The following is a 23,694-nucleotide window of genomic DNA, read 5'->3' on the forward strand; positions in this document are numbered from 1 at the left end:
TATTAAATTTTATTTTCCTCTATGTATTTAGTTGTAAATTAATTAATCTACCTTTGGTGCTAAATTTAATTTGTTTTATTGTAATTGAAATGTTTTTTTTTTAAATCAAAATGTTTATTTTAATGGGGGAGGCGGCAACCTGCTACCCCACAGTAGCAGAGCTACCCAAAGGTAGCGACTGCTCCCGTAAGGCAGCAACGCTACCCCAAGTTAGCGACTTCTACCTACGATAACAACGCTCCCGTAAGGTAGCAACTACTACCATATGGTAGCAGTGCTACCGCAAGGTAGCACTTGCTACTGTATGGTAGCATGCTACCTTGTGGGAAGCCTAAAGTGTTTGTTGTTAATTTTTTTTAAATATATATATATATATATATATATATATATATATATATATATATATATATATATATATATATATATATATATATATATATATATATATATATATATATATATATATATATATAAGCATTGTTATGCTTTGTTTAGATTATGATATTGTGTAATTTTAAAATGTTGGTTATTGAAAATTAAATCTCCATTTAGCATGTAGATTTTTATTTATTGGAAAGAAAATCTTCATTTTAGTATGTAGATTTTTATTATTGAAAATTAAATCTTCATTTTAGCATGTATATTTTAAATATGATAAGGTTTATATTCGAAGAATATATTCTCATGTAATTACATTATATTATTATATATATTTCTAATTTGGAATTTAATCTATGCTATGGAAATTATTTAATTGGGGTATTTGGAATGTGGTAAAATTTAGCTTTTAGGACAAATGACAACATGGAATTTCCTTTATTATATAGTTGTATTTTCTTATTCTCTGGATTAACTTTAATTGCAAGTAATTTATGCTTTTAGGTTGTTTAAAGAAAAAGATTGCCTATTTTAAAATCTCAGTGTAAATGATATTTGTAGTCAAAGCTTAATTTCATTGCAATTTTGGTTGAGTTGTCGTCTTGTCATAAATGGATATATCCCTTGGTCAAATGTTGTTGTGTAAACCTGTCGATGTGAGCCATTGTGTGTTTTATTCCATATGGTCAATCCTGGTTTATTGATAGTGTACCTTCTACCTGTAGTTTGGTCAAGATTAGTGATGGCTGTCAGTTTCGCCATAGTGCTCTCTTAGAGAGAAACCTTTCCTGTTAGTGTCCTATGAGAGAGAGTGGCTTTCGAGCGAGGGCTGCACCCAAAGAGGATGGCAGGATAACCCCTCAAAAGTTAGTTAAGAAGTGATAACCTAATAATTAATTAGGGGTTGGGTAGTTAAAATATTAAGTTAAGATAATGTGTCTTGCACATGGTTGAGTGCTTGTATACTCAGGATGTTGTGAGAAGGCTTGGAATGGCAAACCTACCACCTTGTCATCACAAAAGGATGGTAGGGTCCGCATGATGCTTAGATGGAGTCGGGGATTCGAGAGAGGTTACCAGGATAACCCAGAATGGGGGCCGAGACCTATGGAGGCCTACTTAGGGTAACCACCTTAAGCCATGCGATGACACTCTCTCCTTAGAGTCACTAGTGTTTGTGAGTTGAGTCACATAGATTTTTGCGGAGTCATGTAGTTCTGTCGTTCTTGTCTTATTTTCCTTTCTTGAGGGTCTTCTACTATCTCCTAGCATGGTGGGGTGGTTCCATTTTGGGATCACATGGTCGGGTGGTAGTGCCACTTCCCATCGGATATCCTTGATTGTATCTTCAGGCAAGGAAAGGCTTTGCTAGTGTATCTTGGTTCATGATTCATGTACCAACTCATATTCGTGATCATTGTACAGTTGAGACCATGCGGTCATTGTATCAGACATTTTTGTAACCTTGGCATTGTAACTTATGTATTCAATTGTACTTTTGGAATCCATGTAATTGATGGATATTGTAATATTATTTCATTGGAATGTATGTTATTTTAGTTGTCTTAATTTTATGTGTAAATGAACCGTGGAAAAATAAATGTATTGGAATAATTTATATCTTTCATTATGGAATTTAGCTTTATGAGTATGTTTTAAATAAAGGAATTAAAGTTTCCTAATTAGATGGATAATTGGATTAACCATGATGTAATTATATTTGTGAATTAATCTTCACTGGTAACCCTTAGGAAATCATGTGTTAGACTTCCGTTGTGTTATTAAACGTGCAATTGTTATAATTAATGCACTTAATCTTTAAAAAATATATATATTTCACCCTTTAGTTGCCTAGTTGTGTTGTTTTCCTTTAGGGTTTCTGGTGGGGCATTACATTTGGTATCAAAGCCCAAGTTTCAACACTGGGTACTCTGGGTTTGCAGTGAGCTCATTCAGCTTGATCTTTTTGTTAGGTCTTAATGGTTGTCTTCCCTTGTTTTATCCTTGTTGTAGATCTGAACTATTTTCTCTTTTGTAGTGTTAGGTCATGGCTAGGAAAGCCAGAGGAGGTGGCCATACGGGTGGTCACAAAAGAGACAGAGGTGGAGGATGGGGCCGAGGTTTGGACCATCACAGTCCTTCACCATCACCCTCACATGTGAGTGTCGATCCAGAACAGTCTGTTCATCAGGATTCACAAAATGCAGAAGAGAAGGTTCCCAAAAGGGAAGAGCCGAGACAAATGTTTCAGGAGGTTCTTGCTAGGTTAGGCCCTAGGCTTGAGGTTGATCAACCTATTCATGTTCAAGTTGAGGAGTCGCATCAACAGGTTCCAGAGGAGAGAGAGAGAGAGATCACCCCGAAGGAGGGAGATCCGAGCTGACCGGGCTCCAACTCCCTTAGGTCACATAAAGGACTTGATGAGGTCCAACCCTCCCTTCTTTGAGGGTAAAGGTACCAATCTCAAGGCAGAGACCTGGCTTATCAGTTTGGATCGGTGTTTCGTTATTTTCCCATATAGTAGCAACACCAAGGCAAGATGTACTATCATGCATCTCAATTCTTTTTCTTCGATCTGGTGGAAATTAGAGGAGGAAAGGATCGGTGTGTACATTAACACCGTGTCATGGGAGATATTTACTAGAGAGATTTAGGGCATGGTTTCTCTCACCCCAGTGGAGGCAGACTCGGGCAGATGAGTTCCATACTCTGCATTAGTATGGTTTGTTAGTGGATCAATTTGAGCATGGGTTCTATGAGCTTAAACAATATGTCGGGATTGGTAATGATGAGGCTATGCTTGTTCAACACTTCTTGAGGGGTTTGAATAACCACATCAGTGGAGGAGTGAGGGTGTTTGAGCCAGCTTCAGTTGAGATAGCCATGCCGAAAGCCAGATTGGTTGAGCAAATCCTTAGCCGTGCACTTTGTGGTTAGTCTGGTGTGCAGATAGGGAGTGCACCTTTCAGTGGGAGTAGAGCTTGTGGGAATCAGTCCCAGTCAGCTGCACCATTTAGGACTCCTTAGACACTCGCTAAGGGTGGACAACAATAGCAACAACAACCATCGAGATCAAAATAGTTCTAGGTCTAGCAGGGTGGCAACTCTCAGTATAGGAGGAACAGGAACTGGTAGAGGAGCAGATAGGGCCCTTCAGGGTAGTCCTCATAGAGTGCATCTCATGCCCCTAGCCAGGGAAGTTTCTAGCAGTCTAGTGGGTCATCAGGTAGTAGAGGACCAGGTAGGGGAGCTTGCTTCTCTTGTGGATAGATTGGTCACATAGCCGCTTAGTGTCCTCAGCGTTCTCACCAGTCAAGTGGCCAAAGGCCAGCAACATCAGAGCCAACAGTGGGGGATGCAGGTAGATCCCATAGAGTGTTTGCAGGGGTGGATGACCGCCAAGCTGATCATCAGGGTACAATTATTGAGGCAGCAGGTGTGTTATGCAGAATTCCTATCTCTGTACTTTTTGATTCTGGTGCTTCAGATTCCTTCATTTCTTCGTCCATTGTGGAGCAATGCGGACTCGTGTCTGCTAAGCAAGTGGATAGGTTGTAAGTAGAGTTGGCTATAGGTGTCTGTGTTTCTGTAGATCCCTTTATTCCCAGTTGTGAGTTGGACCTAGGATCCCTTATTACTTCAGTTGACCTTCAAGCCATTCCTTTGGGTTCTTATGGAGTTGTGTTGGGGATGGATTGGCTATCATCTCACAATGCTTGTGTAGACTATCGTAAGAAGACAGTGGAGTGTTTAGATGACCTTGGTTAGAAAGTGGAGATTGTTGGAGTTCAGAGACCAATATCCTTGTGTATGATTTCCGCTATGCAACTTAAGTGATGTATGCGTAAGGGGTGTCAACTTTTTGTAGTTACTCTTGAGGATGTGGATGAGAAAGAGAGTCGAGAAATCACTCTTGATGGTCACCCTATTCTTTGAGAGTATGCTGTTGTGTTTCCATTGGATATTCCTGGTATGCCTCCAAAGTGAGACATAGACTTTTACATAGACTTGGTTCCTGGTGCAGAACCTATTTCAATAGCTCCATATTGGATGACTACTCAAGAGTTGAGTGAGTTGAAGTTGCAGCTAGAAGAATTGTTGGCCAAGGGGTTCATTTGTCCTAGTGTTTCCCCTTGGTGTGTGTCTGTTATCTTCATTAAGAAGAAGGATGGTTCTCTTCAGTTATGCATTGATTACTGACAATTGAATAAGGTAACCATTCATAATCGATATCCATTGCCTTGTATAGATGATCTTTTCGATCAGGTAAAGGGAGCCAAGGTGTTCTCTAAGATTGATTTGAAATTTGGGTATCATCAGTTGCTCATTCAGGATGCAGATATTCATAAGATGATGTTTTGTACTCGTTATGGTCACTATGAGTTCACAGTGGTGTCATTTGGGTTGACGAACACACCTTCAATTTTCATGAGCCTCATGAATGGGGGTTTTCGCACCTACCTTGATCGTTTTGTCATTGTATTCTTGGATGACATTCTAATTTATTCTAGATCTATGGAATAGCATGAAGGTCACTTGCGACAAGTGTTGCAATGCTTGAGAGAGAATCAACTTTAAGCCAATTTAGCGAAGTGTGACTTCTTCCAGTCAGAGGTGAACTATCTTGGTCATGTGGTTTTAGGAGAAGGTGTATCCATGGATCCTTCAAAGATCCAAGCCATTGTTGATTGGCCATCACTGACCAATGTTTCAGAAGTTCAGAGTTTTATGGGTTTGGCCGGATATTACCATCACTTTATTTAGGGCTTTTCCCAGATATTACACCTGATTACTTCTCTTCAAAGGAAAGGGAAGAAGTTTGTTTGGTAAGAGAAATGTGAGTTAGCTTTTCATACCTTGAAGGAACTCCTTGTCAGTGCTTCGATTTTGGCAGTTCCTAATCCATCTAGAGATTTTATGGTATGCACAAATGCATCTTTAGAAGGTATAGGTGCAGTGCTTATGCAGGATGGACATGTGGTTTCCTATGAGTCTCGCAAACTCAAGAACCATGAGTTGAACTACCCAATTCATGATTTAGAGTTGGCTGTGATAGTTCATGCTTTGGTTAGATGGAAACATTTTCTGTTAGGGCATCAGTTTGAGCTACATAGTGATCATCGTAGTTTGCAGTATATCTTCACGCAGCCAAACTTGAATGCCCGATAGCGAAGATGGATGGAATTCCTCTGCGAGTATGATTTTAAGGTTTGTTATATTCAAGGGAAAGAGAACATCGTGGTAGATGCTTTGAGTCATAGGCGGCATGAAGTTTCAACATTGTCCCTTGGAGTTGACTTGAGAGAGAGAATTCTTGGAATTCTTCCTCAAGATGTTAGAGCCGTGATGGAGTCTGGAAGGCCTTTAGAGGGTAGATTTGCTGGATATAACCTTGAGGTAAATGGACTTCTTCATCACCTTGGATAGATCTATGTGCCTCCTTTGGAGGGTCTTCACATTTTGATCATGACGGAGGCCCACCGTGCACCTTATTTGGCACATCCAGGTGTCAAGAAGATGCATGCAGATCTTAGACAAATTTATCATTGGGCTAGTATGAAATACAACATTGCTGATTTTGTGTCGAAGTGTTTAGAGTGTCAGCAGGTGAAGGCAGAGCATCAGCACGTGACAGGGCTTTTACAATCTAATTTGATACCAGATTGGAAATGGGACATCATTTCCATGGATTTCATCGTTGGGTTGCCTATCTCTTCACTTCATCATGATGCCATCATGGTCATTGTCGACAGATTGACAAAGGTTGCTCATTTTGTTCCTATTAAAGCTTCCTATACAACAGTAGTGGTGGCTTGAGTTTTCTTAGAGGATGTGGTGAGATTGAATGGGATCCCAAGGCGGATCATTTCTGATAGAGATCCTATCTTCACGTCAGCTTTGTGGACTTCACTTCAACATGTGTTAGGAACCCAGTTGAACTTCAGTTTAGCTTATCACCATGAGACAGATGGTCAGACTGAGCGAGTGAATCAGGTTTTGGAGGACATGCTTCGCATGTATGTTATGGACCAACAGTCTCACTAGGAGGATTATATTTATCTAGTGGAGTTCTCTTATAACAATGGATATCATAGCTCCATAGGTATGTCTCCATTCTAGGAATTGTATGGTCATCCTTGCTGTACACCTTTGAGTTGGGATCGATTAGAGGATAGGGTGTGTATAGGTCCTGATATTCTTTGTGAGATGGAGTAGCAGGTTGAGCAGATTCATGAGCATTTGGTAGCTGAACAGGATAGGCAGAAGAAGTATGTAGATGCTCATAGGGTAGATCGTCAGTTTTCTATTGGCGACTGTGTGTTTTTGAGTGTGTGTCCGCGAAAGAGTCTGATCTGTTATGGAAAGGGTTCGAAGTTGGTGCCTCGTTTTGTTGGCCCTTTTGAGATCCTTGAGAGGATAGGACCTATTGCCTACCATCTTTCTTTGCCACCAAGTCTATACCGCATCCACGATGTCTTTCATGTTTCTATTCTTCGACCTTATCATCCTAATGTGACACATGTTCTTGATTGGAACGCTTTGTAGGTTGAGGACGAGCAACTTTCCATGGAGCCTATGCGCATTCTTCAGCGTCAGGATTTGACCCTCAGGGGTTGTACCATCAACCAGGTAAGGGTCCTATGGGACCCATATGATAAGACCTCAGCGACTTGGGAGGATGCAGTGAAGATGAGAGAGCTTTATTCGTATCTATTTTAGGCTTCCACGAGTAAGCCTAGTTTTGGGGGGGAGAATGTAGTACCCCTCCTCAATTGAACTCATTAGACTCTTATTTTATTATTGTTTACTTTCAATGGATACATTACCATTATGTGTTATTCAGACTTATATGACATTATTTCATGCTTTATCTAGATATGGGATGGACACTTTATTTACAGTATTTCAGTACTTGAGATTTGTGGTAATTCATGGATTATGGTTATGCACTGACACTTTACTTTATCTATGCGATGTGTAATTGTATGTTGCATGTCTGTGAGTGTATTGGATGCGAGGGGATGATTTTCCTTCACTCACTCCAGTGAGATAGGGAACGTCATGATTCTCCTTTATCGGTGTACGTGTCGTGTTTTCTATATTTGTATATATGCATGTGTGGTTCGGTGATGCAGGATATTGTAGGTACAAGTACCGAGTAGGTACGGAGTATCATCTCCACCTGGCTTCACAAGCCTGAGTGTGCCTTATATTTGTTCGAAGGAAGTGGAGGAGGTAGTAGTTGACCCTAATCATACCTCAGTTACACTCTGTGAGTGTTGTCAGTTAGTCGTTCCTTCTATTTTGTTTGGTCGTCGAGTTGGTTGGTTTGACTTTTTTAGTCTTTGTTTGGGTTTTCTCGATTTGTGTGCCCTAGTAGATTTGATTTAATTATTTGAGTTCATGACATCATGTTATAGTTAGCATATTTAATTTATGAAGTATAAATGCTTTAGCGACGATGAATTTCATTAATTAAATAAAGTTTTTAAATTTAGTAGCAATTTGCATTATTTTAGAAATATAGTTTTATTTAAACTTTTGGGGTAAATAAATAAAATTAAATGTATTTATTGTACTCTACAGTTTAAAAATAAATTTGAAATAAATAGAATTAAATACATTTACGGGACTCTAGATTTTTTTAAAAATAAATTGGAATTAAATAAAATAACTTAAATTACTTTCCTAAATATTGGTTTTAGAAAGTTATTTAATTGGGCATGAGAAAAGAATAAAAGAAAAGGGAAAGTGTTGTTTTTAGAATAATGCATTTTTACTTGCCTTTTTGGAAAATTAGAAAATAAATGGAAATGATTTTTAGTTTGAAAAAAATTATTATTTTGGGAGAGGAAAATATTTTTGGGGAAACCTAAAAAGTTTAGGTTAAATAAAATTTTATTTTTCATTCCGGGAGTTCACGAGAAGGAGGCGGCTGTGTGTGGAAGAAAATTCTTTTGAGATTTTTGGAATGCATGTTCTTGGAGAAGGCAAAAATTCTGGATATTGTTTGAAGGAGATTCTGGTTTCTGGTTGAAAGTCTATTGCAAGATAGAAGCTCTCCAACAATATTATGCCTGGAAAGCTCTACAGGTTGCACAACCTCTTCTTTATTTGTTTTTAAAAAATCCATATATTTCTTCCCTTCTTCTGAATGTTGTTGTTTTAAAAAAAAAGTATATAGATGATTAAATGCGTGGAGTGTGGTTGGAGTATTTGTTATGAAGTTTATTGAGGTTTTCAGTCCTTTTTGTTTAAAAAAAAAATGCAACTCCAAACCCTTCTGGTTTTATTTCATGTTCTTGGTTAAAATCTATTCTTGCATTTTTTTGGTTTATGAAAAGAATTTAATTTCTTGTTTATTGTAGTTTAAATTTGTGAATTTTGGGAGAGTTATGCTAGCAAAATTTTGCCAAAATGTCCCTTGTTCTTCCATTTGATTAAATTCTGTGCATGAAAGTTTTCAAAATTTGGATGAAATCGGGGTTTGCTAGAATATTAGTTTCCAGTGATTTTGGTTTTTTCGAATGAAATTGTCTGGTTATGGGGTTTTTCTCCTTCTCTATTTTGTCTCAGAGATTGAGCGAGAGATTTTAATTATCTCTGTTATTTTTAATATAGTTGTTTATTAAATTGTATTTAGTTGTAAATTAATTAATTTACCTTTGGTGCTAAATTTAATGGTAAATTTAATTTAATTTGTTTTATTGCCATTGAAATGTTTAAAAAAAAAAAATCAAAATATTTATTTTAATGGGGGAGACGGAAGCCTGCTACCCCACAGTAATAGAGCTACCCAAAGGTAGTGATTGCTACCGTAAGGCAGCAACACTACCCCAATGTAGCATGTAGATTTTTATTTATTGGAAAGTAAATCTTCATTTTAGTATGTAGATTTTTATTATTGAAAATTAAATCTTCATTTTAGCATGTATATTTTAAATATGATATAATTATATGGTTTATATTCAAAGAATATATACTCATGTAATTACATTGTACTATTATATATTTCTAATTTGGCATTTAATCTATGTTATGGAAATCATTTAATTGGGGTATTTGGAAATTATTCTTAAACATATGACTAGGGGAAAATTATTTTAATGTGGTAAAATTTAGCTTTTTGGACAAATGACAACATGGACTTTCCTTTATTATATAGTTGTATTTTCTTATTCTTTGGATTAACTTTAATTGCAAGTAATTTATGCTTTTAGGTTGTTTAAAGAAAAAATTGTCTGTTTTAAAATCTCAGTGTAAATGATATTTGTAGTCAAAGCTTAATTTCATTGCAATTTTGGTTGAGTTGTCGTCTTGTCGTAAATGGATATACCCCTTGGTCAGATGTTGTTGTGTAAACCTGTCAATGTGAGCCATTATGTGTTTTATTCCATATGGTCAGTCCTGGTTTACTTATAGTGTACCTTCCACCTATAGTTTGGTCGAGATTAGTTATGGTTGTTAGTTTCACCATAGTTTTCTTGTAGAGAGAAACCTTTCCTGTTAGTGTCCTATGAGAGAGCATGGCTTTCAAGTGGGGGCCGCACCCAAAGAGGATGTCAAGATAACCCCTCAAAATTCAGTTAAGAAGTGATAACCTAATAATCAATTAGGGATTGGGTAGTTAAAATATTAAGTTAAGATAATGTGCCTCGCACATGGTTGAGTGCTTGTATAGACTCAGGATGTTGTGAGAAGGCCTGGAATGGCAAACCTACCACCTTGTCATCACAAAAGGATGGTAGGGTCTACATGATGCTTATATGGAGCCGGGGGTTCAGGAGAGGTTACCAGGATAACCCACGATGGGGACCAGGACCTATGGAGGCCTACTTAGGGTAACCACCTTAAGCCATGCGATGACACTCTCTCCTTAGAGTCACTAGTGTTTGTGAGTTGAGTCACATGGATGTTTGTGGAGTCATGTAGTTCTGTTGTTCTTGTCTTATTTTGCTTGCTTGAGGGTCTTCTACTATCTCCTAGCACGGTGGGGTGGTTCCATTTCGGGATCACATGGTCGGGTGGTAGTGCCACTTCCCATCAGATATCCTTGATTGTATCTTTAGGCGAGGAAAGGCTTCGCTGGTGTATATTGGTTTGTGATTCATGTACTAGCTCATGTTCGTGATCATTGTACAGCTGAGACCATGTGGTCATTGTATCAGACATTTTTATAACCTTGGCATTGTAACTTATGTATTCAGTTGTACTTTTGGAAGCCATGTAATTGATGGATATTGTAATATTATTTCATTGGAATGTATGTTATTTCAGTTGTCTTAATTTTATGTGTAAATGAACCATGGAAAAATAAATGTCTTGGAATACTTTATATCTTTCATTATGGAATTTAGCTTTATGAGTATGTTTTAAATAAAGAAATTAAAGTTTCCTAATTAGATGGATAATTGGATTAACCATGATGTAATTATATTTGCGAATTAATCTTCACTGGTAACCCTTAAGAAATCATGTGTTAGACTTCCACTATGTTATTAAACGTGCAATTGTTATAATTAATGTACTTTATCTTTTTTTTTTTAAATTTCACCCTTTAGTTGCCTAGTTGTGTTGTTTTCCTTTAGGGTTTCTAGCGGGGCATCACAGAATGCATTTCAACCAGCCCAAAGATAGTCATCTTCAAAAGCATACACATCCAAAGTGCGGTATCTTGGAAGTTATAGCAATATGAGAGGTTGTATCAATGTTCAAAGCAATATTAGGGTAGCAATTTGAAGATGAGTCAGTCACATAGAGTAGTGAGAAGTGGTCAAAATTAGATAGTATGAGTAGTCATAAGGAATGAAGACCTACTCCTTTAGTAAACCTTGAGTCATGCTATAGAGGAATCACAATAATGAAGAAATCATAGGGCTGACTGTCATGAGGGTCAAGTTTGAATTTTAAATTTACACTCATCTTTAATGCCACCAAAGTTTAAAATTTCAAAAAAATGAGTCACAAGGGGCCATCCAAGATGCAAATCCCATGATTTTATGGGGATTTTGAGACCACAACAGTAGTCAAACACCTGATTTGAAGGCCCCCAAGGGTTAGTCATCACCCAAGGGGAGTTTTGAGGCAGTTAGCAATAGGTTAACTTCAATTTTGTCCTTGTTTTGTGGAGATTTGAAGTGAGCTCTCCCAACACATTTCAATTTTCAAATTCTCAATCAGTTAGCACACTCAACAAGCCAGCTGAGCTAGCATGTCAGAGGGAGACAATATTTTGAAATTCAAAATTCAAGAACAACTCTAATAAAAGACATTTTCTCATTCATTTGTAATTAGTTCTTGCCATTCTCTGTATGAACAATATTAAAATAGGCCTTGTAACTCAAATATTTTTAGTTCTTTCAAGTTTGTTGTGCATTGTAATATAATTCTTCTACAAAATCAATGAGAAAGACTGTTGTTCCTGGTCATTCTATTGTCATATCTTATTCTGTTGTGTGATTTTATGAAGTCTATTATGAATATTTCAGTCCACTGGTTTCATTTCATTCATCTATTCAATGTTTGTTGGCAATTAGCCTTAAGTGTTGATCAGGTTATATGTTGTGTAGAAACTTAGTTTTAGTACACAATATTGTATGAAATTCATCATCTATATGCAGCTGAAATAAGCCATCCTTCATATGAAATGTTTTATGGTCCACTTAAGTACCAATAAACTGTGAGCAATAGCTATTTTTTTGAGTTGATCTAGTTGTAATCAATCATTTCAAAACATCAAAAAATAAAACATCTTGGCACATCACCTCAAGTTAATAGTAGAATTTCATTTTATAAGTATCCTCTATCTCTTTTCTTTGTCAAAAGATTAGTAGTTTTAGGAAAGTTTCAAGGGAACTAGCCCTCTTTGGAGGTCTGCTTCCATCATAGGGTACCTACAACCTAAAGGTAGTCCCATGTGTCACAGGTTAGTTGAGTCTAGGCTTAGCTAGGGTGCAAACCTTAGTGATAACAAGACCTAGTCAAGCTCTTTCTTCAATGTCATTAAGAGCTTCCTATTATTAAAATTTTTGAAGTCACATGCCCTATCATCAAGCATGTTAGTGATGACCAAGTGGAATAGACTAGTGAAAGTTGAAAGCATTTATGACACTAATTGCAAGTATCCAGGGAGTTAGAAAGCAAATATACGATCTAATATAGGAAAGAAAGTTAGAAACGGTCAAAGGCCATCTTCTCCAATGCCACTCAAGAATTTTTTGAGGAACCAAGCAAGAAAATGACTCTTTCAACACCCAAGGAGAAAATTTAACCTAGAAACCAAGAACATCATATGTGGATGCTTAGGTTTAATTTTGGAGAGAGTTATTTTTTAGTTTTTTGCAAAGCTTTGTAATTGTTCTAGGGTCCTTTTTCAATAATATAATATTCCATAACTCAAAAACCAGTCACTTGGTAAATGAAAATAATTGTAATTTCAAAGTTTGAAAGTAATTTGAGAATTAAAGATGATGTATATTGTTGTAAACAACACATTTTATCAATAAAGTCATTATTTTTATCTTCTCTAATCTATATTTTATATGCAAATATGAATGATAGATATGGTTTTTGTGATGTTGCATTTAATCTTTGAATTTCATGTCTCATGTTGGTGTAAATAAAGTCATTACGTAACTAGTTAGTAGTTATAAACTTCCTAGGATGACCTGTTCACATTAACTTAAGACTAATTAGACAATATTTAGAGATTTATCTCACTCCATGTGATTGATACATGTATTTACCTAGTGAGACACCTCTTGCATACACCTATGACACTTTCCCATATATTTGTCAAGATTACTCATAGTTGTCAGACATATGGAGGGGTAGTTAGTAGTCATTCCCTATCTTGTCACTTCACTTGATTTTCTGTATAAGGAAGCCTAAATCGTACATTTTACTTACAACTTTATTCAATTATTCTTGTAATATAGTGTTATTTTCAACTTCATAGATTGAGTGTGCATTTGCTTGACTTATGTGACTCACTGATGCTAGTTTTCAAATCAGTGATCTGAGAAAAATTAACATGGTATTAGAGTCAATCTAATTTTTTATTATTGGTTCATATTTCTATGAGTTAAATTAGTTGAAAATAGATGCATGCAAGTATTTGATTTATTTGATTTATGTTTACGTAATGTGTACACTGGTAGAAGAATAATTATTTTGTATGTATGGAGTCAATTTTTTGAGCTTCCTTTGGCATTAAGTTTGCAAATCATAATTACATCTTTGTGTTGAATAAAGATGCTTCCCATTACCAAAATTTTGTTGAGAGACTCTCCACAAATGAATTACAACAATTGCCAACTATTATAAATTATAATTTTTAGCCTGATTTGTTTGTATAAAATGAAGTAATCAACACCTCCAACGTCAACCTCTTAGCACAATATTGATGCAGGCTCTTTGAAATTTTGGTGGCATCATTTTTAGGTTCTAGGCATATTGTTCTGCAATTTAGCACCCTATCGTTATCTCATATCAGTAACAATACATTGAAAGAATGGTATCAAAACTACATCAACTCGCATTGTCCTCCAACTAGAAGTATTAAATAATAAAGAGAAGGTTAATGGAAATTAAACAAAAATCAAAGATCCAAGAAACAAGAAGAACACACAACACAAATTTATAGTGGTTCACCGCAATGGCTACATCTACTCTTAAGTAGGGAAATATATTACTTGCCATTTTTAGATACATTTGATTAAAAACAACATGATATTTATAAACAATCATAACAACGTTATCCAGAATGTGAAGAGCCAAAAGTTGTTGGAGGGAAACAAAGTGACTGTTGGGTTTCATATTCAACAATATCCCACTTGAAACCCAACCATAACACTATGAACAATAATATCCCTTGCATCTCCATTCTTAAGCTCACATTGTATTCAAATTCTAATAAAGAACACTTCAAAAACATCTTTCACTCTTTCACTCTTTCAAATTCTATTCAAGAATGCTTCAGATGAATCTTTACTAAGTGATTGCAGAGTACTTGGTGTAATTTGTAATTAGGGTTTCACCAATTAAGTTAACAAAACCACTAGTAATCCAAATTAACCAAAATAATTGAAAGCAGGGTGAACCCAATAGATCTAGCCTCAATCCAAGTAAGGGGCTAAGATTTTAATTGGATTCACCTAGATACGGGTTTTCCTCTTTCTTAGTTATACGTGGAAAGTAATTGTGAAATTAGGTTAAGAGTATGAATAATTGAAGTAAATTGTCACAAACAAATTGCTACATAGATCTGATAGAGCCACAAAATGAGATATGGGTAAAAGAAGATGTTTAGAACATATTTCTAGAAGTTTGGCCTGATTTTTTTGGACTAGGTAGCACAAATTTGCCCTAGTCCTCTGAATTTTCCACCATCAAAAGTTGAACCTATTCATCATTGTTGATACTGCCAAAATTCCCAAGTACAACTCTTGTACTTGTTACCTACACACAAAGAGATAGGAAATAGGTTGGGAATAGGGTTTGCCTTTGGTCAAACCCTATTTTTGGAATTAATTATGAAATTTAATTAATAAATGTAATAGAAGACTATAATAAAATACTTTCCTTTTGAGGGAAAGGTTGAAATGCTTGAAACAACAATGTATACCTTAATGAAGTTTTGTTTGACCTTCACATAAATGTTTTTATTTTTTATGTAGAATATCTTCATAAAACATTGATCATGGATGCCATCTTCAATACTTGAACTTGACTTCATGTCTGCTCCATTTCTTGATGAATGAGTGATTACTTTCTCAATTGAATTGAATTTTGACAATGTGTAATTGAGATCATAGAAGATTGATTAGGTTTCAAATGAGAGGGGTAGACCTCCTTTTATACTTGACTGCCCAAAAATAAATTAAATTTTTGGAGTTATGGGTCGACACAAGGTCCAATTTCTCCCTCATTTGATATTATCATTATAGGGCCCAAAAATGGGTCCTAATTAGGAGGACTAGGGCATTGGATGCCCTGGTCTTAGTCCTGGAAAATTAGGACTCAACATGAAAGGGAAGAAGAGGAAATGACAAAAATATAGGATTGATAAGGGGTGCGAGCAAAATCAGCATTGCTATTAGGCATTGGAAGCCAGAATGCCAAAGCGAGGCCTAGGTGAGGATGAAATTGTAAGCGAGCATAATTTACGATGCTACATTTAGCCCCCTCTTTAGTGAGAGTATGCGACTAAACATACTCATGGTAAAGTATAAAGTTGCATTGAAAAAATTTCACCAAGATATCAAAGAGACAAGACGTGCTAAGCCCCTAGGTACTTTAGGTTCTTATAACTCTAATATCAAGATAAAGGGGACAAAATGTAGTACCCCTTTCTCGATTAGACTTTTTGACTCATGTTTGACTTCTGTTGACTTTTTCAGTGGATACATTATTGTGATATTTTACTTAGACATTATGCAGTATGGTGATATGCTTTAATTTGATTTGTAGTATATGTTTTTCATGCGATATTTCCTTATGGATTTTAAATGGGATTTTTACTGGATTACTGACATGGTCTGACACATTTACTTTATACGTGTAGTGTGTTATATTCATGTTTCGTGTTGTAAGTGTATGTGGTGTGAGGGGATGATATTTCTTCACTCACTCCGGTGAGATAGGGAACATCAAGATTCTCCTTCATCGGTGTGTGTGTTGTGTCTTTTATTTATGTCTATATGCACGTGTGGTTCTTTGATGTAGGACATTGCAGGTACAAGTACTAGGTAGGTACGGGGTATCGACTCCACCTGGTTTCATAGGTCTGAGCATACCTTATTTGTCTGATGGGAGTGGAGGAGATAGTTGTTAGATCCTAAAATTGACCCGCATTTACACTCATGTGAGTGTCGTCAGTCGCTCATCATTTCCTATTTGACCATTATGCAAGTCTTGGTTCTTTGGCATTTTTGTTTTGTGAGTCATCGGGTGGTTATTTCTTGTTTTGTGTGCTTCCAGTTAGTTAGAAAACTTAGTTTGAATGAATAGTATTATTTCATGTTGGTGTATTTGAATTAAATTAATTTGCCTTTGTTATTTCATGTTGGTGTATTTAAATTAAATTAATATTCTTTTGTGATTATTGATTTAATTAAATAAATTGAGTTATTAAATTTAAATTAATAAAGTGCATGTTATATTTAAATGTAATTGTATTTGATTGAAAAAAAGGAAATAAAGTTAAATTATATGCTATTGGAATTTTTAGATTTTATGTTGAGTTATTTTCAATATAAGGAAAAGAAAAAGAAAATATCTACATTGACTTTTTAGAGGAGATTAGATTTTTACTTTTTGAAAAATTTGCTATTGGTTGAATGAAACTTTAACCTAAAAGTTTTTAGGTTAAATTTTTCATATATTTACTTGAGAGTTCATGGGAAGACGGGGAGGAAATTTTTGGAAGCCAAGTTTTGAAACGAAAATTGGAGATTGGATTTTGGATTGAAGATTTTGGTGTGCAGGTAGAGGCTCATCCCAAATTTTCTTCTAGGAGTGCATTTACAGGTTGGATAGAATTTATCTTTCATTTTGTTAAAAAAAAATTAAATGGTTTGAAAACTTCTTGTGTGTGTTTGGAATTCATGAAATTTTTATTGGAAGCTTTACATTTGGTTTTAGTTGTGGGAATGGAGTGATTTATATTTGAGTTAATCTCTTCCCAAATTAGATTTGTTAATGTTGAAGAAATTGAATTTTAGAACAAAAAATTTAGTTCTTTGTGCGTGTTTTTCAAGTTGAGTATTTTGTTACCCAAAATTAAAAGTTTTGAATTACACGCAAGTAAAAAAATAGCTGTGCAAATGTCATTAAACATTAATGGTGGTCGGGGAAGGAATAGGATAATCCAGGAAGAAACTTGCATCGACTTCAAAGAGGAATTGGAGGAGGATGTGCTCTTCTAGGAAAAGCACGTGGTCATAGCTAGGATCATTGGATTGAATTGGCCAAGAAAAGAAATCAGAAAATGGGTGGAAGGTAATTGGGGGTTGTGAACGGTCATTAAATTCATCCCTAAAGGTTTCTTCATGGTCTTGTTCGAAGAGGGAGAAGACAGGAATTGAATACTCAATTAGGAGAATTGGTACGCAAACGATCATGCAATTTACCTGCAACCATGGTTCCCGAAATTTGACCCACTGCCATTGGTGGTTTATTTTGCATCGGTATGGATTTGATTGTACAATTTACCCATTGAATATTGGAGTGAGGCTCTTCTGGAAAAGATCAAAAGAATCTTGGGAACTCTATTGGAAGTTGATTTTTATGATGAGGATGATCTATGCAAGTATGCCCATATGAGGATAGCAGCGGCTAAGAGGATTCCTGAGTCCATCACATTATTATCTCCAAGCGGGGAATGACACCAACTAGTGGAAATTGAAAAAGAAATCAAACAATGTCCTAGATGCGGGAGCAAGTTTCATGGATTGAACGCATGTAAGATGTTTGTGAGGAAGGCCAGGAATGTCCTCAAGAAGCCAATCCAGTATTGGAGGCACAAGTCAGAGAACTTATTGAAAATGGTTACGGATCAAGAAGGAAAGAGAGCTGATGTAGTTGGACAGACTCACAACCAAGAGGAGATCCCTTTGTCTCCTTTGAAATTTTCTAATTGCAATACGAAGGAAATAAGAAAGGAAGATTCAAAAATGGTCCTAGGTGATATTTGCAAACGATCGAGTTTGAATATTCTCGCAAGGAAGGAGATCGAAGCGGTCCCAAACACCCCAAGAATAACCCCTTCGTGCAAAGGAATTTCAAACACCGAATTCAAATTTGAAAAGGGTTTGGATGATGATCTGTTTCAAGAAGATGAATTGGAAAATATTGATCCAAGGTGTATTAGTCAATCAACTAATGCTCTGTTGGGGAAGGCCAAAGGCTATAGAGGTAGGAGGAGCAATTGGCAGAAGAGAGAGGTGAGAGCAAAGGAGAAAGGCATAATTAGTGTCTTGGATTTTATGAAGAAAGCCAAGGGAGAAGGACTCTCCCTTGGTAAGAGATAAAAATCACATCCTGGAATGTCAGGGGTCTATCGGCCCCTGACAAGAAACGCTTGGTCAAACATTGTTTGAATTTACACAATCCTGATGTGTTACTTCTATAGGAGACCAAGCTTGGTGGAGATAAAACTGGGCAGCTCATTGAAACTATTGTTCTGAATGGGAGGGACTATTTCAAGATGTGATCGGCACCACTGGCGGCTTAGGTATGATTTGGAATCTGGTAAAGGTTGAGTTGGTACCCATCGCCTGCCATGAAAACTAGATGGTGTGTGAGATAAAAGGTATGGGCACTAATTTACAATTTTTAGTTTTTAATGTATATGGACTGACGAAAACCGAAGACAAATTGAAGGTCTGGAGAGAAATTACAAAGAAAGCATCTCTAATAGAGAAGGATAAAGTTATCATAGCATGGGATTTCAATGCTTTGCTGGATGTGGATGAGAAAGAAGGGGTTCTCAGAAAGTGCTCAAAAGTGATGGAGGACTTCAGAGACTTCATTGAACATAATTTTTTATTTGTTAATATTGAGTTTATCTTTTGATTAATGTCAATAGTAATGCCAGTATTGCATGTATTATATTAATTATAATTTTAGGTATAATTCATTATTATTATTATTTGAATTCTAATAAATTAAAAAATATTTTTACTTTTTTATTTAATTATTTATTATCTTAACATTTTTATTATTCATTGTTACTTTTTAAAAATTATTATTTTTATTAATATTTAGATTTTTATATTCACCATAAATGCATAAATATGTCATCTTGTAATATTATTCTTGATGGTTTCCTTCCCACTATTACACAATAATAAAAATACAAGTGACTTGATAGATAGACAATATGATAATAAATAATAAATATAATGTATAATTTGATAATTATATAATTAAAAAATAATTGATTTTAATAATATTATTATTTAACTTATATACATCCCCCTCTATCTTTCTTATCTATCTCTTTTCCTCTCATTTATATCCCTATCTCTCCCTCTTTCTATCTCAAGCTTACCTCTATCTCTCTAACCTATATAGATATTTCTCTCCAAATTCCTTCTTCCATCTCTCCCTCTATCTTTCTCTAATTATGTCTCCATCTCTCTCTACTCCTATATCTCTTTCTTTCTCTAACTCTATCTAGATATAATTTCCTACCTATATTGTTATCTTCCTATATGTCCTTGTCTCTTCCTCTTAATTTGATTTATCTCTTATATCTCTATCTACCTACCCCCACTATATCTCCCTCTTTATATCCCTGTCTTTCTCTCTATCTCACTATTTCAAACATAACATGATCCTATTGGTTATGGAGCCTATTTATCTTCCTAATTTAGAGGTTTTGTTTCATTTGTGTTTAGATCCCTACAAGTTGATGCATAGTTGATTGAAGCAATCACTTGTCCATTTAGGCATTTTTTTATATTGCTTCAATACAATGTTTTAAACATTGATTCAATATGCAAAAAAAAGGACGAAAAATATTCACATGTTAGAGTTTCATTTAAGTTTTGGCAAGCGATTCAATCATTGTTTTTAGCATGTTTTCAACAAATTTGTATGATTAACTTTATTTCTTCTTCACAGGTCTTTAAATTTTTTTACTTTCTAAACAAATCTCCATCTTCTTCTCTCCCCCTATATATCTAGACATGTATCCCTCTATCCATTCATCTATCTCTTCATCCCTCTCCCTCTTCCTATACCTCTATGTCTATATTTGTTTCTCTCTCTCTCTCTCTCTCTCTCTCTCTCTCTCTCTCTCTCTCTTCATCTCTCTCTCCTTCTCCATGATTCAAAGGTTCTATTTTAGTCATGTTTAGATCCATGTTTGTGAATGCAAAGTCCATTTGAAGCTATCACTTCTCCATTGAGATATTTGTTGAACAAACAACATTATTTGCAAAATGACTTATCAATTGACATTATGTAGTACACAACTGTATACAAAAAATATACCAAATTTTTCCCTAATTGAACTTCTACATCTATTCGACGTACCCATTGCACACCAAGGTGCAATTGCTAGTATTTATAACTATTAAATATAAATGAAAGCTGCTTGGTATGATTTTTTGTGAGAAGAAGATTATTAAGGTACAACTCAACTTCTTCATCACCCAAGCTCACCATCTGAAAGAGGTGTTGGAAAAATGAGAGAGTTAATTATATAGTTAATAATTTTTTATAAATATTAATGTTAGATTTTGCCAAGATCAAGAGCTCAATGAAATGTACAAAATAGAGACACAATATAGGACAAGAATAAACTATATTCTCATCAATAGAAAATGATCAATAATAATGATTCAATAGTTCAATAGTTACATACAATGTAGATGAGCTTGCTTATATAGGCAAAGCTAGGGATATGTGAGCACACAAACATGACATGTGGCTCAATAAGAAACAAGGGTAGGTAGGAAATAGGTGTGGGTAGGTAGGAGAAATAATATAATATTCCACATGAGGTGGATCACCCACCGAAGGTGGAATTATCACTCCACAATAAGTGGATATGATAGTGTAATAACAAGATCAACACCAAAAAAGGTCGAATTTCTCCTACACACACTATCCCAATGTGGCACAAACACCCAAGTGTCTCATATCCAAACTACTATGAAATGCATTATCCTAAGTAAACTTAAGTAAGTGTAATAATATCCATGATGAATAATTATTTACACCAACACCCCCCCTTAAGTGCAACTTAGGGGGATGCACTTAAGTCTACAATGCAACTAAGCAATGCAAGATGGGTCCCGGCTATGAGGCCATGTTAGGTACCCATGAACAAATGCAAATGCATGCAAATCAATGCAATGAAATCTCTCACAAAGTGGGGAAAGAGAGAAAAACCCAATGGGAAAAAACCCTCCCCCAAAAGAGAGATGAAAGCAATACAAAAACTCTCAAAGAAGTATGTGAGGAACAAAACCCCATGTGAGGAAAAAGTCCCCCCCATATGAGAGAAGAAGAGAAGTCAAACTGTGACCCCCCCTCAATGGAGGATCTGCACCAATGGAAGAAGCTCGATGTATGAAGAAACTGCTCCATGAACGTCGAACAACATTCCTCCCCTTAGGAAGAAACAAAACCAAAGGTGTATCCATGAAGTCTCCGCAATCATGAAGGGAAGATGTATGAAGAAAACTCATGATGAAAGGAATCTCTGAAAACTGCTCAAGTGTCCCCATGTCAATGCTAAAAGATACCCCCTCCAAAGGTGGTAAACTGTGCCACACTGCTGAAAAAGGCACTCCAAGATCTAGTGGAGATGGATGTAGAACATGTCCCAAAGACTCATATGTCTCCTCAAAAAATAAAGAGACCTCCTCCAACTACTGTACATAAGTATCCACAATCATGTCAACCTCGAAAGAATGATCATGTAGAGAATGAACAAGAGGGTCAGAGTGTGCCCTCGCAACAATCGAAGAAAGATCACCTTCATCAAAGAGAAGATGAATGTCATCAATGATGTTTCCCAAATCTGCAATGTAGGATTCCACAAACAAACCTGCAATATCTGTCAAGTAATCATCCCATGAATCTGAAGCTGGAAGACAATGAATATCCTACTGCACTGAATCACATGAAGGCAAAATTGTCGCACTATCTGCATCATCAGGTGCAATAGGTGATGTGATATCAATATGAGGAGATGAAATACAAGACTCAAGAATGGGGTCACATGTGAGAATCCCCATGTTCAAGTGTCCAAAGTTCTCCTCAAAATCTGAATCATCACAAGAAGTGTGATCATAATGTGTAGAATCATCAAATGTGAAATCATCATCATCAACAAAATCTAAAAAGGAGTATAACCGAGATGCATGATCAACCACCCCAGTTGCAATGATAGCTCTAGTCTCCATGTCTCTAATGAAAACTGAGTCAAGTGTGAACTCCACAACTCTCTTAGTTGCGCCATGTGTGATTTGATAGATAGAAAGGAGATTGTTTGTCAAGTGGGGTACACACAACACATCATTGAAGAAGTTATCCCCAATGTCAATAGATCCTTTCCCAATCACATCCATGTATGTATGATTGCCCATCAAAATCTGTGGCATGGTGCAAGGCTCAAATGTAGAGAACATAGACGGCGAAGATGCCATTTGATGAGAAGCCCTTGAATCTAGAAGCCATCTCTCTGAATCATAACTAATAGTAGCACATAAAGCTTTTCCTTTTCTTGTTCCAAAAGAGTGAGTCTTCCCACTTGTAGAAGCCATGAATGCTTGCCCTTTTCCTTTTGAATGTGAGGAAGTGGAAGTTGATGAATCATCCTTCTTATAGACTTTAGGTAAATCAATGTTATGCTTTTTGATGATATGTGTGAGCTCATCAATCTTCTTACAATGGCAACGATGCTCCTCATGACCAATCTTTTTACAATAAGCACAAGTAGGTCTCTCCCTCTTTGGTGAATTATCTCTCTTGGAAGAGGATGAATCTCCTTGTTTTGGAGAAGATGGTGCTTTGTCCTTAGGCTTTGATTGCCATTTCTTCTTGTTTGAGTTGTCCTTTCCTTGATTTCCTTTGTTCCCTTGATTTGCCACTAATGCTTGAGACTTAGAAGCCTTAAGAATGCCCATGCTTATCAACTTAGTTTGTTCCATCATCAACATTTCATTGAAAGCATCAAATGTAGGCATTTTGTAGCTTGAACCCATTGTCATCCTATGGGTTGAAAAACTAGAAACAAATGTTGCATATTCTTGTGGAAGCTTCCCTATCAAGTTGAATATCAATTGAGTATCCTTCTTATCAATGCCACAATCTTTGAGTTGTGCCCTCAACTCATTTGCTTTAGTGACATAATCTTGTATAGTATCAAAGTTCTTGGGATCTAACATGGTGAGATCACTATCAATTTGATATCCCCTAATCTCATCAACTTGACCATACAAGTCTTGAAACTTTTGCCAAGCATCCTTGATTAGAGTACATTTCTCAATATGAAAAATGAGATCCTTTGATACATACTTTCTTAAGGTACCAATTGCCATGATATTTTTAGTGAGCCAATCCAAGTGACCAACTGGATCAACCTTAGGATCAGCGGGAGCAACAATAGTTCCATCAATGTAATGAGTGAGTCCTTTTTCCATAAGTTTACTCCATGCATCAATTTTCCAAGTAGCATAATTATGTGGAGTTAAGAGAGGAAACTTAGAAGAACCCATAGCAGCAAAAAGGAAGGAACACAAGAGCACAAAAGCACAAGAGACACCCCCCCAAATTCAATCAATCAAAGTACCCCCC

Source organism: Cryptomeria japonica, chromosome 2 (assembly GCF_030272615.1).
Source record: "Cryptomeria japonica chromosome 2, Sugi_1.0, whole genome shotgun sequence".
Lineage (NCBI taxonomy): Eukaryota > Viridiplantae > Streptophyta > Pinopsida > Cupressales > Cupressaceae > Cryptomeria > Cryptomeria japonica.